The sequence below is a fragment of the Lathyrus oleraceus genome, chromosome 3 (genome assembly GCF_024323335.1).
Source record: "Lathyrus oleraceus cultivar Zhongwan6 chromosome 3, CAAS_Psat_ZW6_1.0, whole genome shotgun sequence".
Lineage (NCBI taxonomy): Eukaryota > Viridiplantae > Streptophyta > Magnoliopsida > Fabales > Fabaceae > Lathyrus > Lathyrus oleraceus.
The window spans coordinates 337,012,033-337,028,337 of NC_066581.1; positions in this window are offsets into that span (position 1 = coordinate 337,012,033).

A 16,305-nucleotide genomic window follows, 5' to 3' on the forward strand; every position below is an offset into this window, starting at 1 on the left:
AGTAAAACAAACATTGATCAACAAAAATGGAGGTTGGTCGAAGTTGGTGCGGGCTCGTCATACAACGATAACTCACATGTGTCAAAGAAGTATTCATATGCTTCTAAGAATTACTTGGGAAACAAACCCATGACTAAAACCAAGTGGAGAAGGAACCAACACAAGAAAAAGGTTGCCTTCGAGGTTGTAGAGTCGAATAAGAGTGGTAGTTCACATGTGTTGACATAAGTTCAAATGGCAAAGCGAACTAAGAGGTAAATGTTATTTTCTCCTTTGCCACTAGTACTTAAACCCAAGGGGAAGGACACCATGCACAATGAAGATGATGACATATTGACTGGTAATTTTGATTATGGGTCAGAAGGTGAACTGGATATAATATGCAATATGATCTTTGTTATACCCATAGAATTTGACCAGATTACTGAAGTAACTGAAGATGAGGATGATGGTTTTGCTTTAGAAATGGAAAGTCATAAGCCTTTATGTTATTATGTAATGAATAGAGGGTGTGTAGAGGGGGAAAACACCATTTTTTATAGGTCTAATGAAGACATGAAACAACATTTGAAGCACATTTTTATCTGCGTTAAGTTTGATAATGTAAGCGTTAACAAAGTTCTAGTAGATGGAGGATCGGAGATTAACTTGATGCCACATTCTCTATTAAATAAAATTGACATGTATGATGTTGATTTAACGGATCATAATATGGTTATGTCAAACTACGAAGGAAAAACAAGTAAATCTTTGGAAGTTATTTAGGTCGATATTGTTGTAGGTCCCACCATAAGACCATCATTAATCATGGTCATTTCGACCAAAGCAAACTATAATTTCTTGCTTGGTCGGGAGTGGATCCATGGTGTGAGGGAAGTCCCCTAGATATGTTTACCCTAACCGGTAACGGATATTCTTCCTCATTCCCCAGGTAGTCTATCCTTGATATGTTCATCCTAACCAATGATGGATATTCTTCCTTTGAGTTTATCCTTGATATGTTCACTTTGGCCAGTGACGGATACTCTTTTTTTGGTCTTCTGCCCAGTAACAGGTAGTTGTAAATCCTATTTGATCTTTTTCTCCCCAATAGGTCATTCTTACCCAATAACCGGTAATAAATATACCTATTTTTCCTCAACGAGTCATCCTTGATATGTTTACCCTATCCGGTAATGGATGCTCCTCTGTTCGAGTGTATTATCTTCCTACCTAGTAACCGATAATAAATAATATATTTCTTTTACTCTTATGTTGAAGTTCATTCTTCCCCAGTTGAGTTGGAGTGTGTATTTACCCAATGAAGTCGATGATCCCCTGTTTGGTTTGAGTATGTCAACTTTGCTCTGATTTATTCTCATGCCCTGCAGATTTTCCTTATTCCCCAACTGAGTCTTTCCATTGATTTATTTTCATGGAAATCCCCTCGCGTCCCTCAGCAGTTTTTTAGTCATAACCTGACCTATGCACAACTTTTATCCCCCAGAGTCTCTGTCTCCCCAATGAGTTTTCCTTATGGAATGCATTATGCTTCTGTGTACTTTCAGTCTCTCCAGATTTTTTTTCCTTTGTGGCAATATGTTCCCCCACAAAGATTATTTTAACATTCATATCATATGCGTCATGAGGTCTCTTAGGGGCCAAAATTTGTTTCTAGATATTATTATTTAAGTCTATTCTGCTGGGTTGATATGAAGATTTTAACCTTCACATCCTCAGCTAGAATGTCCTTAAATAGGGGCAGTTGTAAGACCCCAATTTTGACCCTAAGATCCCTCATAATATCACATCATTTGCATTGGCTTTGCGGTCACACCTTGACATCCTCCTTACCCCTCATTCATTGGGTTTGCATTGGGAGAGATCATCGAGTACATTTTGATTGTATCATACTTTATTTTTCTTTATTTACTAACCAAAAAACCAAAAATATGTCAATGTATAGCTTTATTTCTTTTGTAGGTAGTGTGCGCATCCACTTATGCCTCATCAAACTCACATCTAGGGTTTGAAACCCTCATGACTAAAGATCAATCAAGTAATGATTCATAATGGTTCTAAGCATCATATATAGATCCCCATGTTCTTCATGTATCATTTGGATCAAGAAATCATCGAGAGTTTGAAGCTTGTTTGCCTTGGAAACCCTAATTCATCTAGGTATCTTGTGTAACTTCCTCAACATGTTTATTCAACAATTGGTCCAATATATCAAGGTATGATTCATTTCACATCATATTATGCATACATGATTATCCATGAGTCCAAAATATCAAGAGAAACTTCAAGTTTGCAAGTTAGTTCAAAGAGGTTGACCAGAGAAAGTCAATTGGTCAAAACTGGAGTTCCCTAGACCTTATCTCCTACCATTTTTGTCATATGAAAATTATTCCAATAGAAAATTTACTCCGTGTGACATTAAAGACAAATTTAATGTTGACATCAAGAGCTAGTTTTTCTTTGAAACTCACTTTTTATGGTGAAAGATTATAGGTTATTTTGTCTGTGCCCTAGTTAGGAGGTCAACTTCCAAGGACCATAACTTGCTCAATTTTTATGAGATGAAGTCCATCCAAGTTTCATGATCAATTTCAAGATGTCCTATCCAACATTTATTCTTTGAGAAGTGTCAAATTCAACTTACAAGGGATGTGCCAAGAGGAAACATTATATGTCATTTTGGGTCATTACCATTGAACAAGTAATTTTCCTCAACTTATAAAATGCATAACTCCTTTATGCCAAATCTAAATGAGGTCTAATTTGTGACCAAATTGAATAGGATTGAAATATATACAACTTTTATTAAGGAACAATTTCCTTTTGAAACTCATAGCAAAAGTTATTCAAGGTGGAAGAAGTGGATATTTGACTTGGTACTTAGAAAAATTTCAATTATGTTTGATTTCTCAAACTTCCACCTCAAAATGCATCAGGATCAAAGCTTCAAATGGAAAAGTGTTCAACATGAAAGTTGTTTCCCTTGATGTCAACTTTACAAAAAAGTCCAAGATCACTTAATATGGACATGATTTGAAGGACTTGTGCATGATTAATTTTCTTGGTCCCATTTGGATGAATCACATAATCATTTCTCAAGTACAATTGCATGGCTTCATGTTAAGCTTTCAACATCATTCATGCTCACTTGTGGACCTATTCCAATCATCTCATGGGCCTATCACACACCCATGCAAGCATGCACTAACATTTCCAAATTTGGCCAAAATTTCAAGTGTGTGAAAAGCAATGTAAAACCCTATAAATACATGACCTTTGTGATCAGAATGAGGATCCTGCTTGCTCAAGCTTTGAACCATTGCCTCCCTAACCTCCATTAAAGGATAAACTTGAGGATTTCACTTGAAATCGAGTTTCAAATCTCCTTCTGTTTTGAGATTGAAACTATAAGAATCCATGACTCTCTTTGATCAATTTCACCTCCTGCAAGCTTCTAGAGTCAAGCCAAGCCAAATTGGAAGCATGATCAAGCTGATTTGAAGCTCCCCGAAGGTGAGATTTTAGAAACTTCTCTTCTTCGATTCTCTCTCATTTCTCATCTATTTTGATTGATTTTTGGTTTATTGAAGTCCTACCAATATAGGAAACAAGATTGAGTTACTTTGAGGTCAAATCGAAGCAACTCAATTCATGATCCTCAATATTCAAATTCATGTATCTTTCAATATACTAGGAACTGGAAGAAATTGAGGCCAGATTCGAGCTTCTGAGCATTTTTCCTTTAAAATCATGTCCACACTTTTTATTTTGGTGAAGGTTGGTGGTGGACCAGTCCGGTGAGGTCCACCGGAGAAGAAGACCGAGCTAGGATTCCGGTGGTGCGTTGACACTCTCTCAACCTTTTGATCCATTTGAAATGTTTTAATCTCAACCTTCCCTTATGATTACCACGCGTGTGATGCTTTGACTGAGGTGCATCGTGGATAGCGCGCACGTGGCCATTAGATTTGTCACCTCAATTAATGAGGGAGATCTGATGACCCTTGATTTTTCATATTTTCTGATTTTCTATTTAATTGCTTTATTTTGTTTAATTCATAGTAAATCCATTTTTAATCAAAAACATATGGTACTTTCACACAAAAAATTAAATATTTTTCTCTTCCATATTCTGAATTAAATTTATTTTTTGGATTGATTTTGGTATTTTTCATGAATTAAGTGTTTTTGTGCATATTTTTAATTATTTAAAAATACTTCTGACTTTTTAAAAATTGTGAATTTTTTTGTCTAAGTTCCTTTGACCTAGGATAAATCTCTTGCCCATTTATTTGGTGTTTTGAAGGGATTTGAGGTTTTGACCAAATTAAAATGCATTTTCATTCATTTTTTAAATTGATTAATTGTCTGAAAATTATGTTGAGCCATTTTTATGGTCTTGTGATGTTTGACTTTCTGTTTTGGGTCATGGTCATGGTTGATTTGATTTTTGTTTGATCAAAACCATTGTATTTAGGGGATTGATGAAATGTACATTTCATCTTCCGAAACGAATGGATGGTTTTGATCAGATGAAATTCCTCTCATGATCAATTTGTGTTTCCATTTCCCCCTCCCTATTCATCTTCATCCATATTCTTTCCCATTCCCTCATTGGACCAATTAAATCTCTAATGTCTAAATGCTAATTGATTCATCAATGACCTTGTGTCAGATGAATCAATGCAAGTATGATTGAGATAGATCCCTCCCATTTTATTTTAGTGTGTGGTATGTTTTAGGAGTTTGGTTCTTTATACCAAATCTCTAACATGCATTAACACCTATATTTTTATTGCCTGGCCCCAGATAGTGGTGACTTCTACATAAGTCCAATTACGATTTCTTAACATAGAGCTAAATTTGACCCTTAAGGCATAGCATTCTAGTAAGTGAGATTGTAAGTCTCCCATTCTTCGTGGCATTGTGTGGATACTTGGCCTTTTTTACTTTCATGAGAGTTAGTGGAATACTTGTTGAATTATCCAAGTTGGAGCTCTTCTCATGGATGATGTCTTGGTTCAAGGATCCATACTTATGAATGAATGGTTGAGTGTTCTCCAAAGAATAACTTAATCAATTAAAACTCAACACTAACATTTGACTAACTATTGACTAACTCTTATTCATTATACTTTTACTTTAACTCATTTACTTTATGCAATTTAAATTTCAGTCATTTATCATTCATTGTCATTTACATTTCATATAACTTGTTTATGTTTCAGTCCTTTTCACTTTGCTCATTTGAGCCATATCTTGTGATTGTATATATTTGTTTGTGTATTAATTTTGTTTGTGGTCTTAGGACCTTAAAGCACCTAATAACAACAAAAATCATAAAAAAACATTTGGTGGACTGTTGGGATTTGATCTGAACTTTTGGACTTAGAATTAGGCAATTTTCCCTATGCTAAAGGACTTGGCCAATGCCAACATCTGAGACTGAGTTATCTTTGACAATGACTTTCATCTGATGTAAGACTTTGGATCTCTTTGGTTCATCTGCTACTCTATCTTTTTGCTTAAACGTTAATTTGTTATGTTGATGTATGATGTTTTGTTCTGAGTGGATCAAGGAATATTTCATTTTCTACATTGGAAGACAATGAAGACTACTATCTATTGGAATGCTTGCTTGGAGGTGGCTATATTTATTTGATGCCTTGATCTTCATTGATGTATGGATATTGCTCATTGCTTATTGCTTGTTGCTTAATCAACGTCCAAAGGAAAATGGGTTTCTATATGACATTCTTTTCTGTTATATTGCATCCCATTGGTCAGATCTTTTCAACTCTTAACTTTTAATTTTTGCTTAGGATAGTCCATTCATCTCCTCCCACTTCTTTAATTTCAAAAATATATCCCTCTTTTCAAAAACTTTCTTTGCTTGTGATTTCAAAGTTAGATATGTTTTAATGATTAGAAACTTTGGCCTTATGTCACTGAATTTTCAAACTTTTCTTAAATCAAAGTTGTAAATAAACTTAACCATATTGACTTAAATTTCAACAGACAAAAAGAACTAACAACCCCATTCAAATATTTGGATTTTTATTCCCTTTTACTTAAACTTTTTGTTAAAATCAATTCATCAACTTCTTTGAAATTTTTATCACGAACTACGTGGTTTTTGTAACACCCCAATAAAATAAAATAATTATTTAAATTGAATTAATAGTATATTATTAATTTAATTAAATAATTAGATTATTATTATTGGATTATTTTAATTATTTTGGAATAATAATTATTATTGGAAAATATATAAGTGTGAAATGAGGAAAGAGAATCCCATTTGGTAAAGAAGTGTTTTCACGTGAAAACAGAGAAACTGCAGAGAAGAGGAAAAGGGAAGAGGCAGAGCAAGAGGAAGAAAGTTGGAGAAGAGGAAGAGCTTGAACTCAAAGAATTGCCGGATTATCTCAGGTAAGGGGGGTTTATCGTCGATTAATGGGAATTATGGGATAATATGTAATGGGTAGTGATAAGCCGTCGATTTAACCCTAATTGGGACTGTATATGCTGAAATTGATGTTGGATAAACTGTGTTAAAAACTGTAAATTGAATCGATAGTTGTGCGAGTCGTAAATGTTAGACTATGGCACGGATCCCAATTAAAAACTTGAATCGGCACTACCAATTTATGAGACAAATTGGGTTTTTGTAGAAAGGGTTTTAGATGCGGGAGCGGCCGGAAAACCTGATATGCATTAAGCTGACGGAACTTGGAATAACTCAGAAAAATCTGAGTCTGCGCACGAACGGTCGACCATAGAGTCGGCGTGCGCTGACCCGTGGGGCAAGCGCCGACTGTATGCGTCGACGCAAGGCAATTTTTCGCCGACCCGTGACTTAAGCGTCGACCCTATGCGTCGACGCAAGGGGTGTTTGCGCTGACTCCCTCCAGTTGAGCCGAGCCTTTGCGCCGACCGCGAGCTTTGAGCTGACCCCTATAGTCGACTCAAAAGCCTTCATTCTTTGTTCATGGACGTGCATAATGGTTTTGTCATCATCGAAACTGGATATCGTATGTTGCAGAGTGGAAAGATGGATATGTTAATGTTGTGTACATAATTGAGAGCTGGCCTATGTTGGCACGTGATGTAATAGGGATTGTATTCCGCTGTTGTGAGCCGTATAGGTATTAGTAGAGAGTGCTAATACGGTGTTTAATTGACTTACATGATAACGATGTGTTGATTGATGTATGATGGCATGCCTAATGATGTGAATGTATATATATTGCCTGTGTTGTGAATGGACTGTTGTATGGCTTAGAGTGTAAGCTTATGTCCGTTGTGAATTATTGTTGATGCTGCATTGCTAGGTGATTAGCGTGTATAGCATAGCCTTCGGGGCTGTAGCTAATTCCCATTGTGAGGAATTAGTGAGTGAATTGTTGTGGTAATTGTTGTTGATGTTTGCATGCTAGATGATTAGCTTGCATAGTCTAGCCTTCGGGGCTGTAGCTAATTCTCATTGTGAGGAATTAGTGAGTGAGTCATTAGATCTCAATGAGTGGGACTAGTGAGCTTAGTAGCCGTATCCGGAGGGATCGGTGAGCTTGAACTGTATGTTCAAGAAGAGTCGGTACCGCATTTCATGGAGTCTCATTACATAGTGAATGCATGGCATAGCCTGTGGGGCTGTAGCTAATTCCCATTGTGAGGAATTAGTGAGTAAATCGTTGTGTTGTGTTGTGATGTTGAATATGGTTTGAAAATTATACATATGATATATATTATTGTTGAGTATGATGTTGGAGTTAACACTGCCGTTATTGAGGGTGTAGTCTGGTTAGGGTGAATTGTTGCGTTATTTACTTAACATTACATAATGTTGTATAATGCCTATTACATTGATTGAGGAACTCACCCTTACAGCTATTTTTCAGGTAACAAGCAGTGAGTTGAGTAGAAGCTATTCTTTGGAGTCTAATGTCGTCTTTAGCGGGTCATGCTCTGATAGATGTAACATCGGGAGGGGATGTTTTAATTAATTGATATTGGTTGTTGAATGATTTACATGTATCGTGTTACATGCTTTACCTTGATGCTAGATTTTATTCCGCTGCGAATTATGCAAAAGAACCTTATTTTGATTTAATAAATGAGCATGACAGGACATTTTGATAATTGTGGTGAAATGATTGTGTGACACCCTTCGGGGCATAATTACTCTGATTTGATATGTTATATATTTTAATTGAATATTTTGGGGTATTTAGAAGGGTGTTACATTAGTGGTATCAGAGCATAGTCGGTCGAGTCGAGTCGTAATTATTCTGTTTCCCCTGTACGGGATAGGTGTTGTGTAACCCTATCAGTACTTATTGTTTTAGCTTGTTGGGTTTTCAGAATAGAGATGGCTGGAAGAGGTAGAGACGATGCTGCGATTGCTGAGGCTCTGGGTATGCTAGCTGGAGTACTTGGAGGAAATTCGAATGTCGTGGGAATGGGAGCTGCTCGTCACATGAGTGAGTTCCAGAAGAACAATCCTCCAATGTTCAAGGGAGCATACGATCCAGATGGCGCTCAGAAGTGGTTGAAGGAGATCGAGAGGATCTTCAGGGTAACTGAGTGTGCTGATAACCAGAAGGTCAGGTTCGGTACACATATGCTGTCAGAAGAAGCTGATGATTGGTGGGTTGCTACCCGCACTGAGTTGGAATCTGCCGGGAACGCTGAAATTACTTGGGCTGTATTCAGAGAGAGATTCCTGAGGAGGTATTTTCCAGAGGATGTTAGAGGAAAGAAAGAGATAGAGTTCTTGGAATTGAAGCAGGGTAACAGGTCTGTTACTGAGTATGCTGCTAAATTTACAGAGTTGTCAAAGTATTATACTCCCTATAATGAGGCTGCGGGAGAATTTTCGAAATGTGTGAAGTTTGAGAACGGGTTGCGTCCCGAGATCAAGCAGGCGATTGGATATCAGCGAATCAGGGTGTTTTCTGATTTGGTTGACTGCTGCAGGATTTTTGAACAGGATTCCAAGGCTAGAGCAGAGAGCTATCAGCAAAGGGTTGATAGGAGGGGTAAGAATCAGATTGATCGTGGGAAACCGTATGCAGCTGGCAAGGGTTTCCAGAAGCAGAGTGGGATGAAGAGGCCTAGTGGGGGAGACTCTAGTGCTCCTGTTAAGTGTTATAGATGTGGTCGGGCTGGACATCGTGTTCATGAGTGTACCAGTGCTGAGATGAAGTGTTTCAAGTGTGGCAAAGGTGGTCATTTGGCTGCAGAGTGCCGGTTGAAGACTGTAACTTGTTTCAACTGTGGAGAGTTGGGTCATATCAGTCCCCAGTGTCCTAAGCCGAAGAAGGAGAATCAGTCAGGAGGCAAGGTCTTTGCCCTATCAGGTTCTGAGACTTTTGCAGATGATCGTTTGATCAGAGGTACGTGTTATATTAATGGCTTTCCTCTTGTAGCTATTATTGACACCGGTGCTACTCATTCTTTTATATCTTTGGATCGTGCTGTGAAACTTAAGTTAGAGATATCTGAGATGCGTAGTAGTATGGTGATTGATACTCCTGCGAAGGGTTCAGTGACTACTACTTCTGTTTGTTTGAATTGTCCTTTGAGTATTTTTGGTAGAGACTTTGGGATAGACCTTGTGTGTCTTCCACTAGTGCAGATTGACGTTATCTTGGGTATGAACTGGTTGGTGTTTAACCGAATTTCTATCAACTGTTTTGATAAGACTGTGATATTTCCTGAGATTGAAGAAGGAAAGAGTTTGTTTCTATCAGCGAGGCAGGTGAGTGAGGAAGTAGCAGATGGGGCAGAGTTGTTTATGCTGTTAGCGACTTTGGAGGCTAAAGATAAACTAGTGATTTGTGATCTGGCTGTGGTGTGTGATTTTCCTGATGTGTTTCCGGAAGAGGTGAATGAATTGCCGCCAGAGCGTGAAGTTGAGTTCTCGATTGATTTGGTACCTGGTACTAGACCGATATCGATGGCTCCGTATCGTATGTCTGCTGTTGAGTTAACTGAATTGAAGAGTCAGTTGGAAGATCTGTTGGATAAGAAATTTATTCGTCCGAGTGTGTCACCGTGGGGTGCACCAGTGTTGTTGGTCAAGAAGAAAGAAGGTACTATGAGGTTGTGTGTGGACTACAGGCAACTGAATAAAGTGACGATCAAGAATCGGTATCCTTTGCCGAGGATTGATGATTTGATGGATCAGTTGGTTGGTGCGAGTGTGTTCAGCAAAATAGATTTGAGATCGGGATATCATCAGATACGTGTGAAAACTGAGGATATTCAGAAGACTGCTTTCAGAACAAGGTATGGACATTATGAGTATTCTGTAATGCCTTTTGGTGTGACTAATGCGCCTGGAGTGTTTATGGAGTATATGAATAGGATTTTTCATCCGTACCTAGACAAGTTTGTTGTGGTGTTTATTGATGACATTTTGGTGTATTCGAAATCTGAAGAAGAGCATTCTGAGCATTTGAGATTGGTTTTAGGAATTCTACGAGAAAAGAAGTTATTTGCTAAACTATCCAAGTGTGAATTTTGGTTGGAAGAGGTTAGTTTTCTTGGTCATGTGATTTCCAGAGGTGGTGTGGCTGTTGATCCTTCTAAGATAGAAGCGGTGTCTAAGTGGGAAGCTCCGAAGTCTGTTGCTGAGATTCGAAGTTTCCTTGGTTTAGCTGGTTATTACAGGAAGTTCATTGAGGGATTTTCTAAGTTGGCATTACCGTTGACGATGTTGACCAGAAAGGGGCAAGCGTTTGTTTGGGACCCAAAATGTGAAGAAGGTTTCCAAGAGTTAAAGAGAAGGTTAACTACTGCTCCTATTCTGATATTACCGAGTTCGTCGGAACCATTTGAGGTTTACTGTGATGCTTCGTTGTTGGGTTTGGGTGGTGTGTTGATGCAGAATAAGCAAGTTATAGCTTATGCTTCGAGACAGCTAAGGGTTCATGAGAGGAACTATCCGACGCATGATTTAGAGTTGGCAGCTGTGGTGTTTGTTCTGAAGTTGTGGAGGCACTATTTGTATGGGTCAAGATTTGAGGTTTTCAGTGACCATAAGAGTTTAAAGTATTTGTTTGATCAGAAAGAGCTGAATATGAGACAGAGGAGATGGTTAGAATTTCTGAAGGATTATGATTTTGGTTTGAATTACCATCCGGGTAAAGCAAATGTAGTAGCTGATGCGTTGAGCCGGAAATCGTTACATATGTCTATGTTAATGGTTAAGGAATTGGATTTGATTGAGCAGTTTAGAGACTTGAGTTTGGTGTGTGAGAGTACTCACAATAGTGTTAAATTGGGAATGTTGAAGTTAACGAGTGGCATTCTGGATGAGATCAGAGAGGGTCAGAAATCCGATATGCTTTTGGTTGATAAATTGACCTTAGTGAATCAAGGTCAAGGTGGTGAATTCAGAGTTGATGAGAATGGTGTTTTGAGATTTGGTAGTCGGGTGTGTATTCCGGATGTTACTGAACTTAAGAAGAGCATTCTTGAGGAAGGACATCGTAGTGGTTTGAGTATTCATCCTGGAGCTACGAAGATGTATCATGATTTGAAAAAGTTATTTTGGTGGTCGGGAATGAAGAGAGAAATTGCAAGTTTTGTGTATTCCTGTTTGACTTGTCAGAAGTCGAAGATTGAGCATCAGAAGCCGTCTGGGCTAATGCAACCGTTGGCTATTCCAGAGTGGAAGTGGGATAGTATCAGTATGGATTTTGTTTCAGGTTTACCGAGGACGAGTAGGAATTTTGAAGCTATTTGGGTGATTGTGGATAGATTGACGAAGTCGGCTCATTTCATTCCGATCAGAATGGATTATCCGTTAGAGAGATTAGCTGAGTTGTATATTGAGAAGATTGTAAGTTTGCATGGTATTCCGTCGAGTATTGTTTCGGACAGAGATCCTAGATTTACATCGAAATTTTGGGAAGGTTTGCAGAGGGCTTTGGGAACTAAGCTGAGATTGAGTTCTGCATATCATCCGCAGACTGATGGTCAGACTGAGAGGACGATTCAGTCACTAGAGGATCTTTTGAGAGCTTGTGTTTTGGAGAAAGGAGGTGCTTGGGATTGTTATTTACCTTTGATTGAGTTTACCTACAACAATAGTTTTCATTCGAGCATTGGTATGGCACCGTTTGAAGCTTTGTATGGTAGGAGATGTCGGACACCTTTATGTTGGTATGAGTCCGGTGAGAGTGTTGTAGTTGGACCAGAGATTGTTCAACAAACTACGGAAAAGATTAAGATGATTCAGGAGAAGATGAGAATTGCTCAGAGTCGTCAGAAGAGTTATCATGATAAGAGGAGGAAGTCACTCGAGTTCCAAGAGGGAGATCATGTGTTTCTTCGTGTTACTCCGATAACTGGTGTTGGTCGAGCTTTGAAGTCGAAGAAGTTGACACCTCGATTTATTGGTCCGTATCAGATTTTGGAAAGGATAGGAGAGGTAGCCTATCGTATCGCCTTACCGCCGTCACTTGCGAATTTGCATGAGGTTTTTCATGTGTCTCAGTTAAGGAGATACATTCATGATCCGTCGCATGTTGTCCAAGTAGATGATGTACAGGTGAGAGATAACCTGACTGTTGAAACCTCACCTATGAGAATCGAGGATCGAGAGTTGAAGCAATTGCGGGGTAAAGAGATTGCCTTGGTGAAGGTAGCTTGGGGAGGACCAGCAGGTGGCAACGCGACTTGGGAACTGGAGAGTAAGATGAAGGAGTCTTATCCAGAGTTGTTTGCTTGAGGTATGTTTTCGAGGACGAAAACTCTTTTACTGGGGGAGAGTTGTAACACCCCAATAAAATAAAATAATTATTTAAATTGAATTAATAGTATATTATTAATTTAATTAAATAATTAGATTATTATTATTGGATTATTTTAATTATTTTGGAATAATAATTATTATTGGAAAATATATAAGTGTGAAATGAGGAAAGAGAATCCCATTTGGTAAAGAAGTGTTTTCACGTGAAAACAGAGAAACTGCAGAGAAGAGGAAAAGGGAAGAGGCAGAGCAAGAGGAAGAAAGTTGGAGAAGAGGAAGAGCTTGAACTCAAAGAATTGCCGGATTATCTCAGGTAAGGGGGGTTTATCGTCGATTAATGGGAATTATGGGATAATATGTAATGGGTAGTGATAAGCCGTCGATTTAACCCTAATTGGGACTGTATATGCTGAAATTGATGTTGGATAAACTGTGTTAAAAACTGTAAATTGAATCGATAGTTGTGCGAGTCGTAAATGTTAGACTATGGCACGGATCCCAATTAAAAACTTGAATCGGCACTACCAATTTATGAGACAAATTGGGTTTTTGTAGAAAGGGTTTTAGATGCGGGAGCGGCCGGAAAACCTGATATGCATTAAGCTGACGGAACTTGGAATAACTCAGAAAAATCTGAGTCTGCGCACGAACGGTCGACCATAGAGTCGGCGTGCGCTGACCCGTGGGGCAAGCGCCGACTGTATGCGTCGACGCAAGGCAATTTTTCGCCGACCCGTGACTTAAGCGTCGACCCTATGCGTCGACGCAAGGGGTGTTTGCGCTGACTCCCTCCAGTTGAGCCGAGCCTTTGCGCCGACCGCGAGCTTTGAGCTGACCCCTATAGTCGACTCAAAAGCCTTCATTCTTTGTTCATGGACGTGCATAATGGTTTTGTCATCATCGAAACTGGATATCGTATGTTGCAGAGTGGAAAGATGGATATGTTAATGTTGTGTACATAATTGAGAGCTGGCCTATGTTGGCACGTGATGTAATAGGGATTGTATTCCGCTGTTGTGAGCCGTATAGGTATTAGTAGAGAGTGCTAATACGGTGTTTAATTGACTTACATGATAACGATGTGTTGATTGATGTATGATGGCATGCCTAATGATGTGAATGTATATATATTGCCTGTGTTGTGAATGGACTGTTGTATGGCTTAGAGTGTAAGCTTATGTCCGTTGTGAATTATTGTTGATGCTGCATTGCTAGGTGATTAGCGTGTATAGCATAGCCTTCGGGGCTGTAGCTAATTCCCATTGTGAGGAATTAGTGAGTGAATTGTTGTGGTAATTGTTGTTGATGTTTGCATGCTAGATGATTAGCTTGCATAGTCTAGCCTTCGGGGCTGTAGCTAATTCCCATTGTGAGGAATTAGTGAGTGAGTCATTAGATCTCAATGAGTGGGACTAGTGAGCTTAGTAGCCGTATCCGGAGGGATCGGTGAGCTTGAACTGTATGTTCAAGAAGAGTCGGTACCGCATTTCATGGAGTCTCATTACATAGTGAATGCATGGCATAGCCTGTGGGACTGTAGCTAATTCCCATTGTGAGGAATTAGTGAGTAAATCGTTGTGTTGTGTTGTGATGTTGAATATGGTTTGAAAATTATACATATGATATATATTATTGTTGAGTATGATGTTGGAGTTAACACTGCCGTTATTGAGGGTGTAGTCTGGTTAGGGTGAATTGTTGCGTTATTTACTTAACATTACATAATGTTGTATAATGCCTATTACATTGATTGAGGAACTCACCCTTACAGCTATTTTTCAGGTAACAAGCAGTGAGTTGAGTAGAAGCTATTCTTTGGAGTCTAATGTCGTCTTTAGCGGGTCATGCTCTGATAGATGTAACATCGGGAGGGGATGTTTTAATTAATTGATATTGGTTGTTGAATGATTTACATGTATCGTGTTACATGCTTTACCTTGATGCTAGATTTTATTCCGCTGCGAATTATGCAAAAGAACCTTATTTTGATTTAATAAATGAGCATGACAGGACATTTTGATAATTGTGGTGAAATGATTGTGTGACACCCTTCGGGGCATAATTACTCTGATTTGATATGTTATATATTTTAATTGAATATTTTGGGGTATTTAGAAGGGTGTTACAGTTTTGATCCCTACTTTTTATGTTGGTACTGTAAGACCTCAATTTTGGCCCTAAGATCCCTCATGCCACCTCATCATATGCATTAGCATTGGGATCATACCTTCATCCATTGGGTTTGTATTGGGAGAGATCACCAAGCACCATGTGATTGTATCATACTTTGTATTTTATCATTTACTAACCAAAATATCAAAAATATGTCTTTGCATTTGTCTAACTCTTTTGTAGGAGGGGCACATGATCACCTTTGATCTATCAAGTTCAAATCTAGGGTTTAAGGCCCTCATTGCTAAGAGATCAATCATGAATGGTCTACATTGGCTTTAGACATCATATATGAGTCCCCATGAGCTTCACATGTTATTTTGATCAAGAATTCATCAAGAGTTTGGAATTGGTTTGCAGTGGAAACCCTAGTTCATCTAGGTATCTTATGTAACTTCTTCACCAATATTCTTAGACAATTGATCAAATATTTCAAGGGATACTTCAAATTTAATAATCTCATGCATATATGGTCTCCCATGAGTCCCAAAAGTCAAGAGAATTGCAAGCTAGCAAGTTGGTTAATGGTGGTTGACCAGAGGAATTCATTTGATCAAAACTGGGGTCCCCAATACCCTATCTCCAACAATTTTTATCATATGAAAATTATTCCAAGAGAAAAGTTACTCTAAATGACATTACAAACAACTTTCATGTTGAGGTCTAGAGCTAGCTTTGCTTAGAAAGTCATTATTTATGGTGAAAGATTATAAGTCATTTTGTCTAAACCCAAATTTGGAGGTCAACTTCCCAAGGACATAACTTGATAAATTTTTATGAGATGAAAGAATTATAAGTTTAAAAATCAAATTCAAGTTGTATAATTCAACTTTTATGTTTTTAGTAATAACTAATTCAACTTTTATGAGCATGTGATATGAGGATACATTATAGGTCATTTTGGACCAATACCATTGAACAAGTGATTTTCCTCAACTTCAAAAATGCATAACTCCTTCATCTCAAATCCAAATGAGGTCAAATTTGTGACCACTTTGAAGGAATTTGAAATATCTACAACTTTTGCGAAGAAACTTTTCTCATTTTAAGCTCACACATAAAGTTAGCCAAGGTGGAATAAGTGAACATATGGCTTGACACTTAGAAAATGTTTTGATATGTTAAAATTTCCAAACTTCCACCTCAAAAATAATCACGATACAAGCTTCAAATGTAAATGTGTTCAACATAAGAGTTGTTCCTCTTGATCTAACCTTTCCAAAAAAAGTCTAATTTCATCCATTTTGGACAAGATTTGAGTGGTATGCGCATGGCTTGAACATGGCATCATCATTTGACAAAATCAAAACTTCAAACAGCCATACACATTTGCCTTGCATTCCAAGTTGCTTTCAGGCTCATTCACA